Below are 16398 nucleotides of genomic sequence, written 5' to 3'. Positions count from 1 at the left end.
ATATATAATTTGTATTTAACAGAGCACTTACCCAGCCTAGTAGTAGATATCCTTTCAATATGACAAATCTGAAAAAAAGGAAAACAGAAAATTGTGTTAATTTTTATAAAGAAATTGGACCAAGGAAATCATTACTATTTTGTATTGCTTTTAAATTAATTCTATTCTAAACATCACACTACCGAATTACTCATACAACAGGAATTTCCTCTATAGTCTATCGACGATATCTCGTTTTTCAACGAGCCGCGCACTTCTCTCGAGTTTAATCGGTTCGACAAACAAGAAACACGATTGCATATTTAGCCAGCGAACTCACGAGCGAGCCTTCTTTGTCCCCGAACTTTTGTTTGCGCGCACACGTCACTCTTTCTTGCGACTCCGCGTAAACGAGGTCCTCCGTCGAGTTTTTCGACAGCGTTCGTTTGGATTCGCGCGACTCGGACAAGCGGACAAAACGGAACGAGTACAAAAAGAAATGGAACGAAGGGCGGGAAAAAAAAAGAGGGAAAGAGAAAAAAGGGAGAAGACAACCGCTTCGCGGGAGCGTCGATACGAAAATTAAACAGGGAATTTCGCGGGAGAGCAGCTCGCGGTGACGCGGTTCGTTTTACATCGGACAGGAAATCGGTTATCGAGTTTTCTCTGACGGTAACAATCGTTTTCAATAATTCGACCGGACCGCTGCGCGAGGTGGGTGAGGGGGTGCGATTGAAAAAAGGAGGACGAAAATTCGATCGACAATGAACGAGAAACAACGTGCTCGCGAACTTCGACTAACGAATTCCAATTCGCTGAAAAAACACTCGGCCTGTTTCGTCTGTCGAATTCTGTTCCGTTGTCGAACGAAATTTCCTCGACACCGGACTCTGCGGGCCACTCTTCGTCGTAACGAAATCGCTGAAAATCGCACGACACACGCGAGTGGATGAAAATTTTCATCCCTTCGCTTCAATCTCTCATTACTATCGAATAGTAATGAAAATATTAAATTTGTAGAGACGTACGAAATTCTCGAAATGCAACAGCAAAGCTTGCTGTATTCGAACAATCATTATCTGCATGTACAATAAAAAAAATATATATAGACATGCAACGATTAAAAAGCTACGATTGAATCTTTTATTCGAGACGATCTTTCAGAAACTCTCAAATGACAAGTCGCGCGGTAGTATCGTGATGTGTGTCAATAAAACGCTGGATAATCCAATTTATAATCTCGATCACTCGAAGCAAGAGTTCGCCAATGCTTACGATGAATTCTGTCCCAGTTATACTAAAATCGTGGATTTCGTAATGAAATTCAGCGGCAGTTTAGGCGCGCGCGTGAAAAACCCACGAAACAAACACGGCCCACCGGCGGAGGGGCACGCACGCGCGCGGAATTTGGCACAATCAATAAGCGGCACTTGGCAGTGGGCGAGTTTGATTCGAAATTTTCCAAGACAGACCACTGACAGCGCTCGCTAACCTCCTAGTGCGTGATTTACGCGCGCGACGTTTCCAGACTGTATAAAACACTTCTGACGAAATTCCATCGAGTCGATCGAACCAAAATCTCCACAACAACGTAACAGAATCTTCGCAAAATTAACAGACCCAGGCGCGATCGATTAAACCTGAAGGAATGAAAGGTCCTAAGATCGTCTACGCGCGGTACACGTAATTGCGCGAGACGTGTTCCAAAGGGGTTGGACGGGTCGCCGCGACGTCTGAATTCTCCATTCACCCTGTCCCCAGGCCGAGGGATTGTTTCGAGGAGAAAGAAATTGGACAGCTATGGAATAAAGATAGCTGGAACCAGACGGAATTGTTCGCGAATTACCGTGCTTACCCAGGCCTAGAGGAGGGTGAGAGGATCGCGGAGTCACGACGAAATATTAAGGGCTGAGAGGCTCACCTGTCGAATGAAATTTTCATTAATGAGAACTATGGCGGTGGGCGGGCTTCGAAAGGCGACGGAAGGTTTATACACTTCGCAGTCATGGTATATACAGGCGCGCGCGCGCATATACCTGGCTGTAGGAGATTTGTATTTTATTTATGGAGATTTTTTTTCGCGACTGAGAGAGAGAGGGAGGGAGAGAACGAAGAGGGAGGTGAAATAACGATGGTCATTAGTTGGTCGTAAAATTCAAAGAATACGAGGGAGTCGAAAGAAGCGGGGAGGGTGGCGATGGGGGTTGGAAATTGTTTTCCTGTCGAACGATGCCGGAAATGAACTGTTCCGGGGGACTCGGGACGGTTTAACGCGTCGAGATAAACGTAAAATGTAGAAACGATCGTTGGAATATTTTTTTTATACACTCGTGCTTGTAGTTTCCACGACCCCCTCTTAATTTCTCTTATTTCGAGATCCTCGTGAGAAATCCTCAAGAAGAGACGACGTGACTAATCCAGAACGAGCAAAGGATTTATGTTAACACTCTGAAGAAACACATGCATTAATTGTACTCAGAAATAGATCGTAGTAAAAAGAATTCGAAAGTACACGCCACTGTTCGAACCCCTGCGTTCGAACCCCTCGCATCGAACCCCTCGCAAACCCTCCGCGGACAGGACGCGGTGGAGGAAATGAGAAACGCGTCACAAATCACGGAACGGGATATCTCCGTGGCAGTCGAACGTTTCCATGCTGGTCGTCGTCGGATCAGCCGATTTTTCCAACAGCTCGGCCCAAGGACTGCGACAAATCATATGCAACGCCGTTAGAATGTTGCCATGTGCATATGAAACGAGAGCGCCCGTGGAAGATAACGCCGGAAGAAGTACGGTATTTTTATTCAAACGGACGAGAGGGATCGGGGGGTGAAACGCGATCGGAACTACCCTCGCACGCCACGAGATATTTACGCGGGCAAGATGTCGGGAGGAAGTTCGTGTACGTTCGCTGGGACCACCCACGGATTTATATTGCCCATCGCTGGAACAAAATGTCCTCCACCGGATCCTCTGTCGAACGGTTCCGACTGTTCCTCGAAATTGGCGCTGTTTCGTAAATTCAAAATAATCTCGTTAATTATTGCTGCCATGGGGATCTTTTTTAGAAGTATACTTTGCAGATACGTGAAATTAGCTGGAATTTGGCGTTTCGTTGGAAGATTTTTGCTTTATGAGATATTAAAGAGCATCTCTTTCGATCTATGTGTAAGGGTAGTTTGCAGGGACGAAATTTGTTGGGACATTTTACCAGGAAAAAGGATGTCGTACGAGTGGGTGGGAATTATCTACACGATGAATTCAAACATCTCCTGAAATTGGAACGCTTTGACGGATCGAGAACGATTTTGCTAATTTGCAGGGGATTATCGGGCGTCGTTCGACTATGAATTATTATTGCGAGCAATCGTCGTTGAAAATGCGTTCGAAACTTTTCAATCGCGGGAAAGAACCGCGCCACTTTCAGCAAGAATAAAGTACGTACCAGGGGGAAACTACGAGCAAAAAGGAGCGCTTTTTTTCTTGGAAGCTTGCGTAACAGGCGTCGTTATACAACAAAATTCCTTTTTCCGGTCGAATCGAGCGAGAAGCCGTCAATTTCCTCGCCGATGCTCCGCGGAGGGAGCGCGATTTCACGTTTTATACTCCGAGATGGATATTAACGCGGGGCGGGTCTGTCCCCGAGGCGCAAACGGCGTGAAAACTCGCCGGAAACTTTGAATTCGCAATTTAGCTACCTCAGAGAGAGAAAGAGAGAGGTCCTCCTCTCTCGTGTGCAACGAAACGAATTCGAACTGGTACCGTGAAAGATTTGCGAGGCAAACAGAGTTACCGCGCGACGTTAGTGATCGCGTGGTTGCCGATGTCAAGCCGCTTCCGCTGGTTTCTCATCCACTTTTTCCTTTCAACCATCTCACGTGACCATTCCGCAATTTTCTTTACACGCGTACACGTATCGTAACCTGGTCGCGAGCTGCGCGAGCGTCGTTAAAAGACTAAAATCCCTGAAAAATCCTCGAGAGAAAAGTCTCGACGGAAAAGAAGAAACGCTTGGACCACCGAGACAAACATCCAATTATCCACTTCCGTGGCGATCTTCCGTGGAATCCGCGCGACCACCCTAGGAGCGAGATTAATCCAACGAATTGTCTCTGTATCGCTGCGCCCTCGAAGTTCTCCTCGAACGCGTGCAGCGGCGGCGAAACAAAACGATCGGCGTTCGAGCACGATGAATTCGTTCGTCGCAATTAAACGGCTTAACGAGATTCGCAGCTGGGATCGGGATCACGGTTGCGGAATTTATTCACTTTGAGGCGGGCGCGCGTGTTCAAGCGGCGTCAGAGGGAGCGAGAGAGGGACGGCGAACGAAGGGTGGAAGGCCTCTGTTCTGATGGAGATATCGAGGCCAAGTGTTGCCTCCTCCACGGGTACCTGAACGGCAGACAAGAACGTAACCCGTCAGGATTTAATGGTATTATGCCACGGGAAGGTCTTTGGTTCGCGTTCAAGAAGAGAGAAATACGACGGCCGTGGATAGCCGGGGCGAGCACGTCGCTTAATAATAAATGTCACCCGCTGCTACCCGTAACCCAAATTTCGCGCGCCGCTCCCTCTCGCCGCGCGGACAATGTTGCAAGAACGCCCGACTGACACTCCAAGACGGATTGAAACGGGAACGTTCCGCGAGTTTCGGGTATTCCACGCCATTTTGCTTCCTTTTCGCATCGAATTCCGCTCGTGCGACGCGCGCGCAACGACAGAGGACGCTACGAGTTTGATTTATTCCGCGATTAGGAAGTTAGATACTTCTTCAATGAAGAATTTATTGGTCCATCTATGCGAATATTGGTGTTTTCAACTTTTAGAGCGAACGCTTGTTCCTTCTCATTCGTCCTCTTCAAAGAAACCGTTCAGCCAATCAACCGGAACCTTGACCGTTGATAATTGACGGAACTTTTCCAATCGTATCAAGAGGCACGAAAGTGCGCTCGATTCATCCCCCACCCTTGGAGAGTTCCTCGATCCTGTCTAAATTATAATTAAACCCCTATTAAGCGACTCGAAGCCCGAACAACGGGCAGCTTTATCGCGACGGACCATTCGAGAGGCGGATCCTCGATAAATCCTTCGACGAGCGGGGGTCGATGTCTTCGAGTTGAATAAAATTCATCAGCGTGACGCCAGTTATTCTTCTGATCGGCTGGCATCGCGACGCGTAGGGTAAACAGTCGTTTGTCAAAAGAAAGCGCGGTTTAGTAGGCTAAAAGCCACTCTCAGGGATTGGCAATTAGGCGAACCGTTTGGGGTAATTGATCAGCGGCGAAATTCCACCCCCGTTGGAGGACGGGTGTGCAGCGATCGGGCATCGCGATCGCTGGGAGATAGATTATCGTAGGTGCTAAGGTGCATCCGCGATCGATCTGACGAAGCAGATTTCGGCAAGGCGGATATCGCCGCGCGTGGCCCACGCTGCGAGACCGGAAATTGGCGGACGATAAGACAAATGTTTGGGTGTTGTCTTGGGGGATATTACTCGTTCCAGCAATTTCGTTTATCGACGGATGAAATATCGTTCGATGGGGATAAGAAGAAATCGCGATCGACAAGGAGTTTCCTTTGCGATCGATTGAAAATCGTATTCGTATTTGGGACTGGTAACGCCGTACTCGAGAACGAAATTGTAAAATAAATCCAAGTAAATTGGTTTGCGATGCATATCGACTAGCGTTCACTGCTCTAAATATTTGGATTGGCATTTTTGAAAAGATTTTCCCTGCTAATACGAAATGAGGGTATATGTAATTTCGTGGAATTGAATTTTCCATTACCACAGCATAGACGTGACACGACCGCGTCATCAATAATCCGAAAACCACCATATCATTCAGCCTATCAACCGCCACAGCTGATTAGTATTGAAATTTCAATTTGAGGACAGCCAATACTCGACCAGGATTATGGACGAGCGGTGAATGTTGTATTCTATAGCTTGTATAGCGCAGTAAGTGTATTAAACCAAACAGTCCGCGCACGTGTACTGCAACAATTACGTTCGCAAGGATCTCGATTAGGCTAAGCATTTTATAAACCAACCTCTTCCTGACGCATCCAAGCAAAATTCCATTACAATTTCACAAATATCTCTCATTGTCACTAAATTACTACTCTAATATTAAATTAATATACCAACAACCTAACGGATAATTTTAATTAATAGCTGCATCGATCCCACCAACTTTTCAGCAATAAAACTAAAACGAAAAATTCCCAATATCCAGCCGCAAAAAGAATTTACAGAATTTTACAGCTCGTACGAGAGTTCCGCGTTAACCTCGGATTACAACATCCACGATACAGATCGAAATCGTTCGAATCGTTTAATAAATACAAATGCCACCGATTCGCGAAGTAAGAAACGACGACGAACGCCGATGAACGGTCGAGAAACAACCCGTTCGGCCATCAGCACCCTGTCACGCCCTCGGAGGCTCGCAAATACCCTTCGCCCCCCCGGGAGCAATTCCGTCACGTCTCGATCGGCCGCGGCGGTCCGTTCAAGGACCATAGTATCCGCCATTCAATCAGACATCACAGCTGATTAGCATTGAAATTCCAAGCCGACGACAGGCGCTATACTCTCGATAACGGAATGCGCGCGGCCGCGTGTCATAGTCGATACGCGGACAGGGAGGGTGGACGCGTTCGAACGCGACGCGGAGGAGAGGGATGCGCTTCAATGGAAAAGGAAAGAGACGGGCTGAGAGGGCGGATGGAGAGCGTGCGAGTGAGAGAGAGAGAGAGAGAGAGAGAGAGAGAGAGAGAGAGACGAACGGAGAGGATTGTCGGATCGTCGATGCGGCCGAGGATTCCATTGCCTGATTGATATGTGTCAGGCTTGCCGCATGCACCATTGCCTCGCGGCCAATACCCCTCGGATTGTGCGCGACACGTTATAGTTCCCGTCGTCGGGTCGCGAATCGTATTAAAGGCGTCGCGGCGGCTGGATTCGTACGAAGAGGGCCGATCGTTGAATACAAAACGAGGAACGGATATAGGGGTGGTTTCCAGCTAGAAATATCGCGGCGTTCTCGTGCAACCCCTTGGTGTGGGCCAGTCGAGATGCGAAAACATATATATACACGGATTGGGTTAATAAAAAATCGAGATGGATTTAATTAACCCCGTTAATATCCTCTTTTGTTTTAAAGTGTGTATTTCCACGAAAAGTGTCTTCGTTTCGTGGGAGGTCAAGCTTGAATGCGTGTTACCACGTTGTTGGCCAGAAGGGGATGAATAGTTCGGAGTTGAGGCTACATTTGGGGTTGCGGATTTTGGTCAGCATCGGGAACGAGATTGTTTTGAAATGGCTCGGATGAAAGGGACTAATTAACCCTGCCAGGATGCTTCAAGTTGGCTCGATTTCGATGTGCCCTTATTTCCGTGAAATATCGAATCAAATGTTGAATACTGGTAAACTGATTAACCGTTTCGCGTACAAAACGTTGAGTATCTCGAGGAGCGAACCAAACGTCGAAGGGTTCATTCGAATAATTATACGCATAGCAATTACAACTTTTGTAAAAGATCAAATTTCGTGGAAATCAAAGAAATCGTAGCTAGGATTGAATACTGTCACGTGTGAGAAAAAAACGGACTCGTGTGGAGAATTTGAGGGGACGTAATCGTCTGGACAGCGAAAAAGCTTGTACCTCGCGTTCTCTACGCGAGGAATCAGCCAGACTGGCGGAGATCAGACGAGCGATTTTTCCTTCCGTCGACGAGGATTTAATTAGGTCCTGGATACTGTGTCGGATGTAAAAACGAGATTTCCTCCGACGAATGCGGCCGATCAGTTTAATGAGAACTACCCCGAGTAATTTTATGAGCGGCGCTGATTCCGCGGAATCAATTCTCGCTTTTCACGGGGCGCGTCCGTTCGACGCTTGAAACGAACGATCCTCGCGATCGCGAGGATCGACCAGGGACGCTGATTGCTTCTGTTTACCGGGGATTCGTTAACGGCGACACGGAAACCCGTACGGTTTGCGCGATCACATTTAATTATCTTGCTTAAACCGATATATATTTGCGACCCTTTCAAGTGAATGCTGCGAACTTCGAACTCTTCTTAAACCAGTGGACGAAGTTCGTTTGGCACGAATATGGAATTTCAGAATTTTAATTCCTTTTAAATAGATGGATCATTTTGTCGTCTAACTATTTTTCGATTCGAAATGTTCGCGTGGTTGTGTATCGCTGTTCATTTCTACTCGAATTGATTCGATTCGCCCCGATCGATACGTGCACGATGTTATTGGAGGTTAACCCATTAAACCAATCCATTAACCTATAATGAACCCCGTTACTATCGTCACGCTAATCCGACCTATCGTTTTCAATTTTTGTTTCCGGTTAATTTACATCGTTGGATCAAATTTGCTGACAAAAAACCGTGTTGGATTTTTTAATTAATTAAAAAATATATATATAAATATATCGAATGTTCCCAATTGATTAATCTAATTAATTTTGCAGTCTTGCGACGAAATGATCGTAAGCTTGACGAGGAAACGAATTTCGGACATATATCGTCAAATTACATATCACGTGCAATTATAACGGAAGTTGTTCCGTTTTGTTTAATGATAACGCGTTCGAATGCAACGCGTTCCTGTTAAACGAAGATTCAATTTTATCAGATCGATGAATCTGGTGACACTCGGCTATCCGATTGAAACTTTATTAGCCCAGCGTGCACGCGGCGATTTCGAATCGCTGCTATCAGATATCGGTGTGAAATCAGTAGCGAGATTTATGCAATTATCCTGACAGGCGTCAAATACCAATCGAATCAAGGAACTCCTGAATCCGAGTGTTTGCTACGATTTTATCGTTCCGATATTTCGCGAGCAGAGATACGATTATCGGCAAAGTGAACTTTCCTCGAACGAGTACAGAACGATCGAGGTCTCGAAAGGAAGAAGAAGAAGGCAAATAATTATAGTTTGAAGCGAAAATATCGTTCGTAATTTCTCCAAAGTCTCTCTGTTACACTTGACCTTTTTTAATATGAAACTAAATTAAATTCAGCCGCGTGGATGGAGGAAAGTTTGAAAGGTGAGCGATACGAAAATATCTAACTATAACTCGCGAAGCGTGAATAGAACTTTTTACAATTCCTTTCGTTTTTTTTCCCCTTTTTGGGACAATGAATATTTCAGAAATATGCGCGTCATACGGGCCATGTAATAAAAGGAAGAACGTCATGCATAGGAATGAGGAAGTACGTGTAGTATACAAATGTCAATTTCAAACTTTCTTCGGCCCGCCATTGTGCGGTGAATTTATAACTTCCCTTTCCCAGAGAATTCAATATAAAGTCTAAATATAAATCGCGAGAAACAACGCAAACGCTCGAATCAGACTCGCGTTGCAAAAACTTTCTAAACTGCTGCGTGTCTGTCGTTAATACACAACAATAAGTAACGTGAACGCGTTTCATTACGATTCGCGCAATACTGACGCGTTAAACGGCGATGAATTACCGATCGAAATGAAATACAATCGAGTTGTTCCTGTGATGCGAATAAATTCTGCAGACAGAGCGAATAAAAAGTATACACGTTCGAGGCTGGTGATCGCGGTGCAGTATCGTTGCATCCATCGTTCGCGATAAAAAAAAAACGAAAGTAAGTCAGGTGGTCTCGTGTAATTTCCTCGATAGTGTATCTTTAGCCTCGACGGCTCTCTTTCCTCGCGATCATCATCGCTGGATCGAGCGACCTGCATCGTAGAAACTATGCCGAGAAAACAAGATAAGTCACGGAAACTACGATAAAGACGCTTCAGCCCTCGAGTTCCTGGACCCCAATTTTCCCGTCCGCCGGAAATTGCGGCATCCCAGCCCGTCTCCGGCTAAGCAACTTTGCATTTTCGACGACAATTATCGGCTACAAAGCGAGTCGGCGTATCATCGATAAGTTTCACGTTTGATTCTCCGCGGATATCGCGTTTGAACAGTTTAAGAAGGTAGAAAAAATAGATTGCGAAGAAATTGATAACTTTCCGTTGACACAATTTTTTCATTCTCTATACCAAGAGGGGTTAAATGCTAGTTTCTTGTGTAACGAGCATGTAAATTAATATTATAATGAAGTAAATACGTTTAATGTTTATTTGACGATAATATCTTTCTGTACGCGATACCACTTCAGTAATTTGCATTATCACGGAAATAATATCTAGGTAGCTTGTTGCGGATGACGCACCCTCTAACACGCAACTCCTATATTTACCCCTCAAAAACGAGCCAATTCAACATCGCTATTTCTATCAAAAGATCGACCAAACGGAAGACGCTGCGATCCAACAGTCCTACTCGCGAGAAATTTAAGTTCAAACCGAACCACCCTTACAAGTTTACCACCCCCGCTGTCTATCGATTTAAAGAACACCTCGAACGAGAGACATAAAGGGAACGACTGAGAAACAGAGACAAACAGTACAGAGCGAGAAAACAAAGATAAGATTCAGTCTGAGGCAACCGCTGGTCCTCGAAAACGTCATTACCGGATGAAACAGCCCCTCGATGTACAATATATATATATACATGGATCATTAACGAGCATTGAACCGATCGAACGGATCGTCTAGACCGCGAAATGGAATGAAAAGGAACGAAAACAAGGGAAAAGACAAGTCTGCCTTGAAAAAAGATATAAGGAGATGGGAATCATGAATACTTTCGCCAATAAGAAGGAACCAGCGAGAGCCTCTCCGCCATTAAGATCCTCTCGCCGAGTATCCGCTCGCTGAAGTTGCCTGCAAGTCCGAGTTACGAGGGTGGGACGTAGACTGGCGGAGAAATTATGCTGGGCTGGTTTATGGCAATTAAAAGCTAAGCCGCTCGCCGTGGCACGAGCGCCGGGGAATAAGCTTCATTGCGATCGCTGTACCTTCCGGGATAGCTCGGCAAGGATAGGTGGAAGACACTTGAACGTACTTTTAATCCTCTCTGTTAGCCGCGGCCGCGGTCTCTCGACACGAACCAGTCCAGGAATAGCGCGGATCCTTACGGTCGTGGGACCACGCTGCGGGCTGAGGAAACCGAGAAGGGTCGAGGTGTTGACGCGATGGCCACGTGGCGTGCTCAGACCTTGCCCAAAAGATTTATTCGCTGCAATTTTCTGGGAATCGAATTACTCGTCGAAATGTTTCTTTATGCCTGGCGAATGGACGCTACAGTAGGGTGGTTTTAACAAGTAGAATTGATGGATGCGTGGATACGAGTTGGTTTTCTGGTTTGGTTACTTGTGACGCGTGAAGATTGAATTTTGGGGCTGAGATTTTATTGTTCTTCGTTTTTTGTTTCGTTTTATGCTATGGCGAAGGCAAATGATAAAAAAAGAGATGATGGAAGATAGGAATCTGTGAAGCGGGTCGTCGTGCACGAGTTAAGGGATGGAACAGTAAAAATGGAGGAAACAATAACAGCCTTGTAAACTACGCGTGAAGATGGCAAGTGCGAGAATCCTTTGCTTTTATAGATGCGTTATGAGGGTGCTTCAATTTTTATTTCGTCGAATAAAAAGTTCTATCTGCAGGGGAAAAATAATTTGGGTACATCATAACCTTTCGCCTTTGCGACCCTTATTCTGATTTTTAGTTTTTATCAACCTCTTCACGCGACCAGTAAAATTTCAAATATCGTCTAGTGATGTCTATTCGAGATGAAAAATGAAAACGAAGAAGAGACTAGTAACGATGGTAATGCTTCACGCGAGTTCTTTCGGTTGGGCGCAGGCACAGGGGGTAGACGAGCTGCAAAGGGTCGAGAATGTGGAAATTGAAGGTAATTTATGGGACAAAATAAAAAGTGGTAACTCGATGAAAAAAAATAACTGATACCAGGTAAATGAAATATTCGAAACGCGAGATGAGCAATTTCCGACCATCTTTATTCTAATATTGATTCTTCTACGCCGCTGAAATGAAACTCCCCTTTATTTCCTTTCTATTCACAGTGCTGGGCAATTTTATTAAGTTACCATTTCCAATTCCAAATCATTTACGTGGTCTACATTCTCTGTCGCTCAGAGAACACTCTTTACGCGAGAATTTCTGCTTCGACTAATCATTATCCGTTCCAAACAATTATGTTTCTGCTAATTCGAACTAAAATTACATATTACTTAAAAACCATTTAAAAAGTAAATCGTTTCATTCAAAATTGCCAATCCAATTGTCAAGAATCTTACACTACATTTTACAACAAAATATTTCAACTCAAAACTCTAAAAACTCACAGTAATGCACAAAACGAACCACATGCAACGATATTTCACCATAAAATTGAGTAGCAAGGTGTTCCATTTACTTGCAATAATATTTATGATGGTATTTGAAACAAAAAAAAAACAGTAAAAAAGAAACACGTCTGTCGCAGATAAACTCCATTTCCTCGTCCACGGTCGATAGACGATCATTTTTCTGGGCCCTTTAATGACAAGGAAAGGTTACCAGGAACGGAAATGAAAATCTCTGCTCGCAGTATCGACTCGACGCTTAGCCAGTCGGCTAGGTGAGTTATGTGGGTGCACGGGGGTGTTCAATACGGGGGTTGGTTCGCCTATTGATACACGTACACGACGTCTACACGTGTACCGTGGCCTGTACCGCAGCCAGAGACGTCTGAAAGCTTTCGAACTTCTGGTTGGTAGCCGGAGAGAATGCCTTCAAGGTTTAGCATGAGCTGGAAGGCGTGCTTCCGGGATCAACTCCAGCAGGTAGTTACTGTTGGTTATCCGTCGATGCGATCTCAACTGTGTTCGAACGTTAACGCACCTGTTATCGTGTCTTTTGAGACTTGTTAGAGTTTTATGTATTCTTTTCTTTTTTTCCTTTTTTCTTTTATGGGTGTGGTTGAGATGGTATTGGAAACCCTTCATCTCTTTCTCTCTCTTTGAAAGCTATATACATATATATAATATATCAATTTCGCGAATGTGGTATGACGCGACTGCGTATAAAAAGCTCTATAAAAATGCAGGAATATTTATTGAATTGAGAGCAGAAAGGATTAAACGAAACTGCAAATATTATCGAACGCTCCGATTCAACGCCTGGTGTACAAATATTGTTAGCGCGTCTGCCGCGCAATTTTCCTATTTCATAGTTACCGCTCGGTTCACCGACTATAGGATTACAATTGTTTGGTTACAATTGTCACGGACAAACTGAAAACGAAGTCTCTCAGCCGCGTTTATTCATCTTTTTGCGATGCATTAAATAAAACTGGCGAACACCTTGTTAATTTATTTTAACACGTGTGAAACGATACGCGCGTACGTTCGCGCGTATTTTCTCCGTTCTGGCAGATTTGAATGAAAAATTTATTTCCTGCAAATTCACCGGGTGCATCGTTTCCGATGTAATTTCAGGATTGATACCAAAAGCGAACTCTCGATAACTGATTTTTTCAAATAACGTAATCACGACTTACCTCAGTGAAATTTCATATTCAGAGTATTTTTGACCGCGTCGTACGAATGCTTCCACTTTCTTATTTTTAAGCGCGACTCATCGTCTCGCGAAAAATGAAAAGAAATCGATCCATCGAAGGACATTATTCCGGTCATCCACTCTGAAAAAGAAGCATCCGATACGTTCACCTCTGACAGTCTCGCGATATCGAGTTTCGATTAAACGCCTATTCACTGAACTCTGCGCAACGACAGAGGGCTGTTTTTTGGTCAACCGGACGAAAAAGGGACGCGTCTTGTCGAACAAGCCGTGCGATGTGACAAGACGCGAGCGCAACGTGCACTGTCACGGATGCGTTTCGATTCGATCACGTATCACGTGTTAAGAAACGTGCAAGTCATTTCAAGACTTTGATATTCTTTTAACGTCACTGCTCAAGGTTTTTAATGTCGTTTGAGCAGCACGAGCTTTTGTACAAGATGATCTCTTATTTTGAGGAAGGGGTTAGAAAGGGGTTGGCCGTGGTACGATCTTTATTAATGGATGTCTTCTTCTTGTATGGAAGTAATAGTTAGAAAATGATTGCATTTTCAAATCTGCAATTCTGATCCCTTTTCGTTCTTTTTTCAAAGATCCAATCATTATCAGCTTGAAATCATAAATTTCCCAGATATTTTTCTCCACTCGACCGCAACTTCACGTTGTCTGTTCCCGACGTTCCTATTTCACTTCCAAATCTACTTGCACTCCTAGCCGGAAAATAAATGACCTATCGATTTTTCTTTCGTCATCCGACGACTAATAATTTCAAGAAAAATGTAAAATTTTCCAAATTCACAACGAAAGTACTTAAAAATACATAATTACTAGTACAGAAGTATATCCATACTTCCTTTTCCCCTACACTGGAGCACTTGTACTAAAAAACAACTGTACGTTGGGCTTGAATAAATTTCAGAAATCATATGCGTGTTTGAATGCAGTCCAAAGAAAAATTCGTCTACGATAATGGAAGCACACATCCTTCGAGCATACTTTCATTCGTATCCCATGCCAAACGTTTCTTCCTCAACAAAACGTCACGATTTCCTCCGCAACGACTGCCATACACACCTGGCCTCGTTCTCCAAATCTAAGGGTGGCGTAGCCTAAGGCCAACGGCGACGACAACCAAACCTCGCCTGGCCTACGGGAGACCCGTTCAGGTGTTTCAACCTTCGCCAGCCACCCTGCCTCTCCAACGTCTCGGGAACCACTTCACCAACGTAGTTTAATCCCGTCCCCTCCAACCCTTCCCTCTTGCTGTACGTGCACGGTTTACCGTGCTCGCGAGCCAGCCGGAATTCGCCGTTGCTTCCTTTCAACGTTTCGTCCCTTTTGTCCAGGCCCGGTTGAACCGGCCGAAACAGGTCTCCGTTCACTGCCGCTTTCCTTTTTTCCCACTCTCAAACGATTTCTCGCCCCACCCCGCGTCCCGAGAAAATCGTATTTTCGCGAACGTTCGACTCGCTTGTCGTGACTTGGCCTGCTTCCCCTCTGCCCCTTCGGCGACGTTGGCTTCGTTCTTCCTGTTTTGTTTTCACCGGGGCGGAGTCTCTGTTGTTCGCGAGGGTCGTTCACGGGATTGATAGGGTTGGGTATAAAGATTTCTGCGATTCGAGCAGAGATAACACGAATTGATCGTTCTTAAGGTTGTTTCTCCGCAGCTCGAGGGTGAAGGATTGTTTTACCAACCGCCTGCTGCTCTTGTCTCTTCTATGTTTATGAACGACTTTTATTCTTACCAGATTTTCCTCTAATACGATGTTATCTACATAAACCTGTATCACGAAATTGTCATTAAATCCTATTTTTGTGAACAGAATTCAAGTCAGAAAGTTCGTGTGCTCCAAGTGCTTCCCCCATCCACCCCCAGTAAACAGCGATCATCGATCGACCGTGCGCGATCACGGGCTTCATCAATCTCCCGCGCAACCGCGCTTATTTAGCATAAAATCCGTGGCCCATTCATTAGCAAGTGAAAACGGTGAAAAAAGCACGCCCCTCCGCCGCCATCTGTTACCCCTCTGTCCTCCTTCGGTGATTCTTCCGCGCAGCCATCGACCCATCACCAGCCATCCCTCTCGCTGACACGTACACAGTCGCACGTAGCCGCGCGGTGTGCCTTCGTTTCGCTCTGTCTTCCAACCCCTCGCGACAGTGCGCGCGACCATCCTTCTTCACCCCTGCGCCCCGCCGTCCCGCGGCTCTATCGGCCATTGTTTCTCGGCCGGCTATTCGCGTCGGGTTAATTAGTCCACGCTCCAGTTAGTGAAAATTGAATCCAAACGGTCTCGAGTCACCGGGCCCTTCGTTTACCGTGTATTTACGCTGTAAGCAGGCCGGCCGACCGTCCAAAACCCGGTTGGCCATTCAACGAGGCTTAGACCCCGATATTCCAGGGCTGGCTAATTAATCGCTCATTTTTGGCGCCTCCTAGCGTCCGAGGGAAACACCGTCAAGTCGAGTCGGAAACTCGGTCGAATCGCTGCCCAGGCTTTATCGAGACTCTTTATTTAGTCGATCGGAGTTTTTTTCTAGGTGAAATGTTAATTGAGCATCTGTGGTTGGGATTAATCGGTTTTTGTACGCTCGTAACCCAATTACGACAAAGGATTTAATAGTATAAGTGAATAATGTAGAGTGGCAATTAATAAGAGATGTATGTAATGTTCTTTATGAGCTTTGCTTGGGAAACTGTGTCTAAACAATATCTCGAACCTAATCTCGCTTGATCCTACCCTCTGTCATCAATAATTGTACCCCAAAACCAAGTCCTTTTCTCCGACTTCCAAAACATCAGCGACAGCTCCATGATGTCGATTAAACCAGCCACCAGACGACGTCTCTCCCCACATCACCCTCTCTCTCTCTCTCTCTCTCTCTCTCTCTCTCTCTCTCTCTCTCTCTCTCTTTACACATGGATTGCCGATCAAT

The 16398-nt window shown here is 45.3% G+C and overlaps 1 protein-coding gene across 1 annotated transcript in view; it reads right to left on the bottom strand.

Annotated features, from left to right (window-relative positions):
* Mub (poly(rC)-binding protein mub) overlaps positions 1-16398 on the bottom strand; it is a 123174-nt gene that overhangs the window by 71564 nt on the left and 35212 nt on the right. Inside the window, exon 3 of the mRNA XM_076902273.1 lies at positions 32-68. The gene's annotated coding sequence lies outside the window, so the exon portion shown is untranslated. The remainder of the gene's footprint in view (positions 1-31; positions 69-16398) is intronic.

Source organism: Xylocopa sonorina, chromosome 10 (assembly GCF_050948175.1).
Source record: "Xylocopa sonorina isolate GNS202 chromosome 10, iyXylSono1_principal, whole genome shotgun sequence".
Taxonomy (NCBI): domain Eukaryota; kingdom Metazoa; phylum Arthropoda; class Insecta; order Hymenoptera; family Apidae; genus Xylocopa; species Xylocopa sonorina.
The sequence above is the reverse complement of the archived record's forward strand: the minus strand, read 5'-3'. Positions and strand labels throughout refer to the sequence as shown.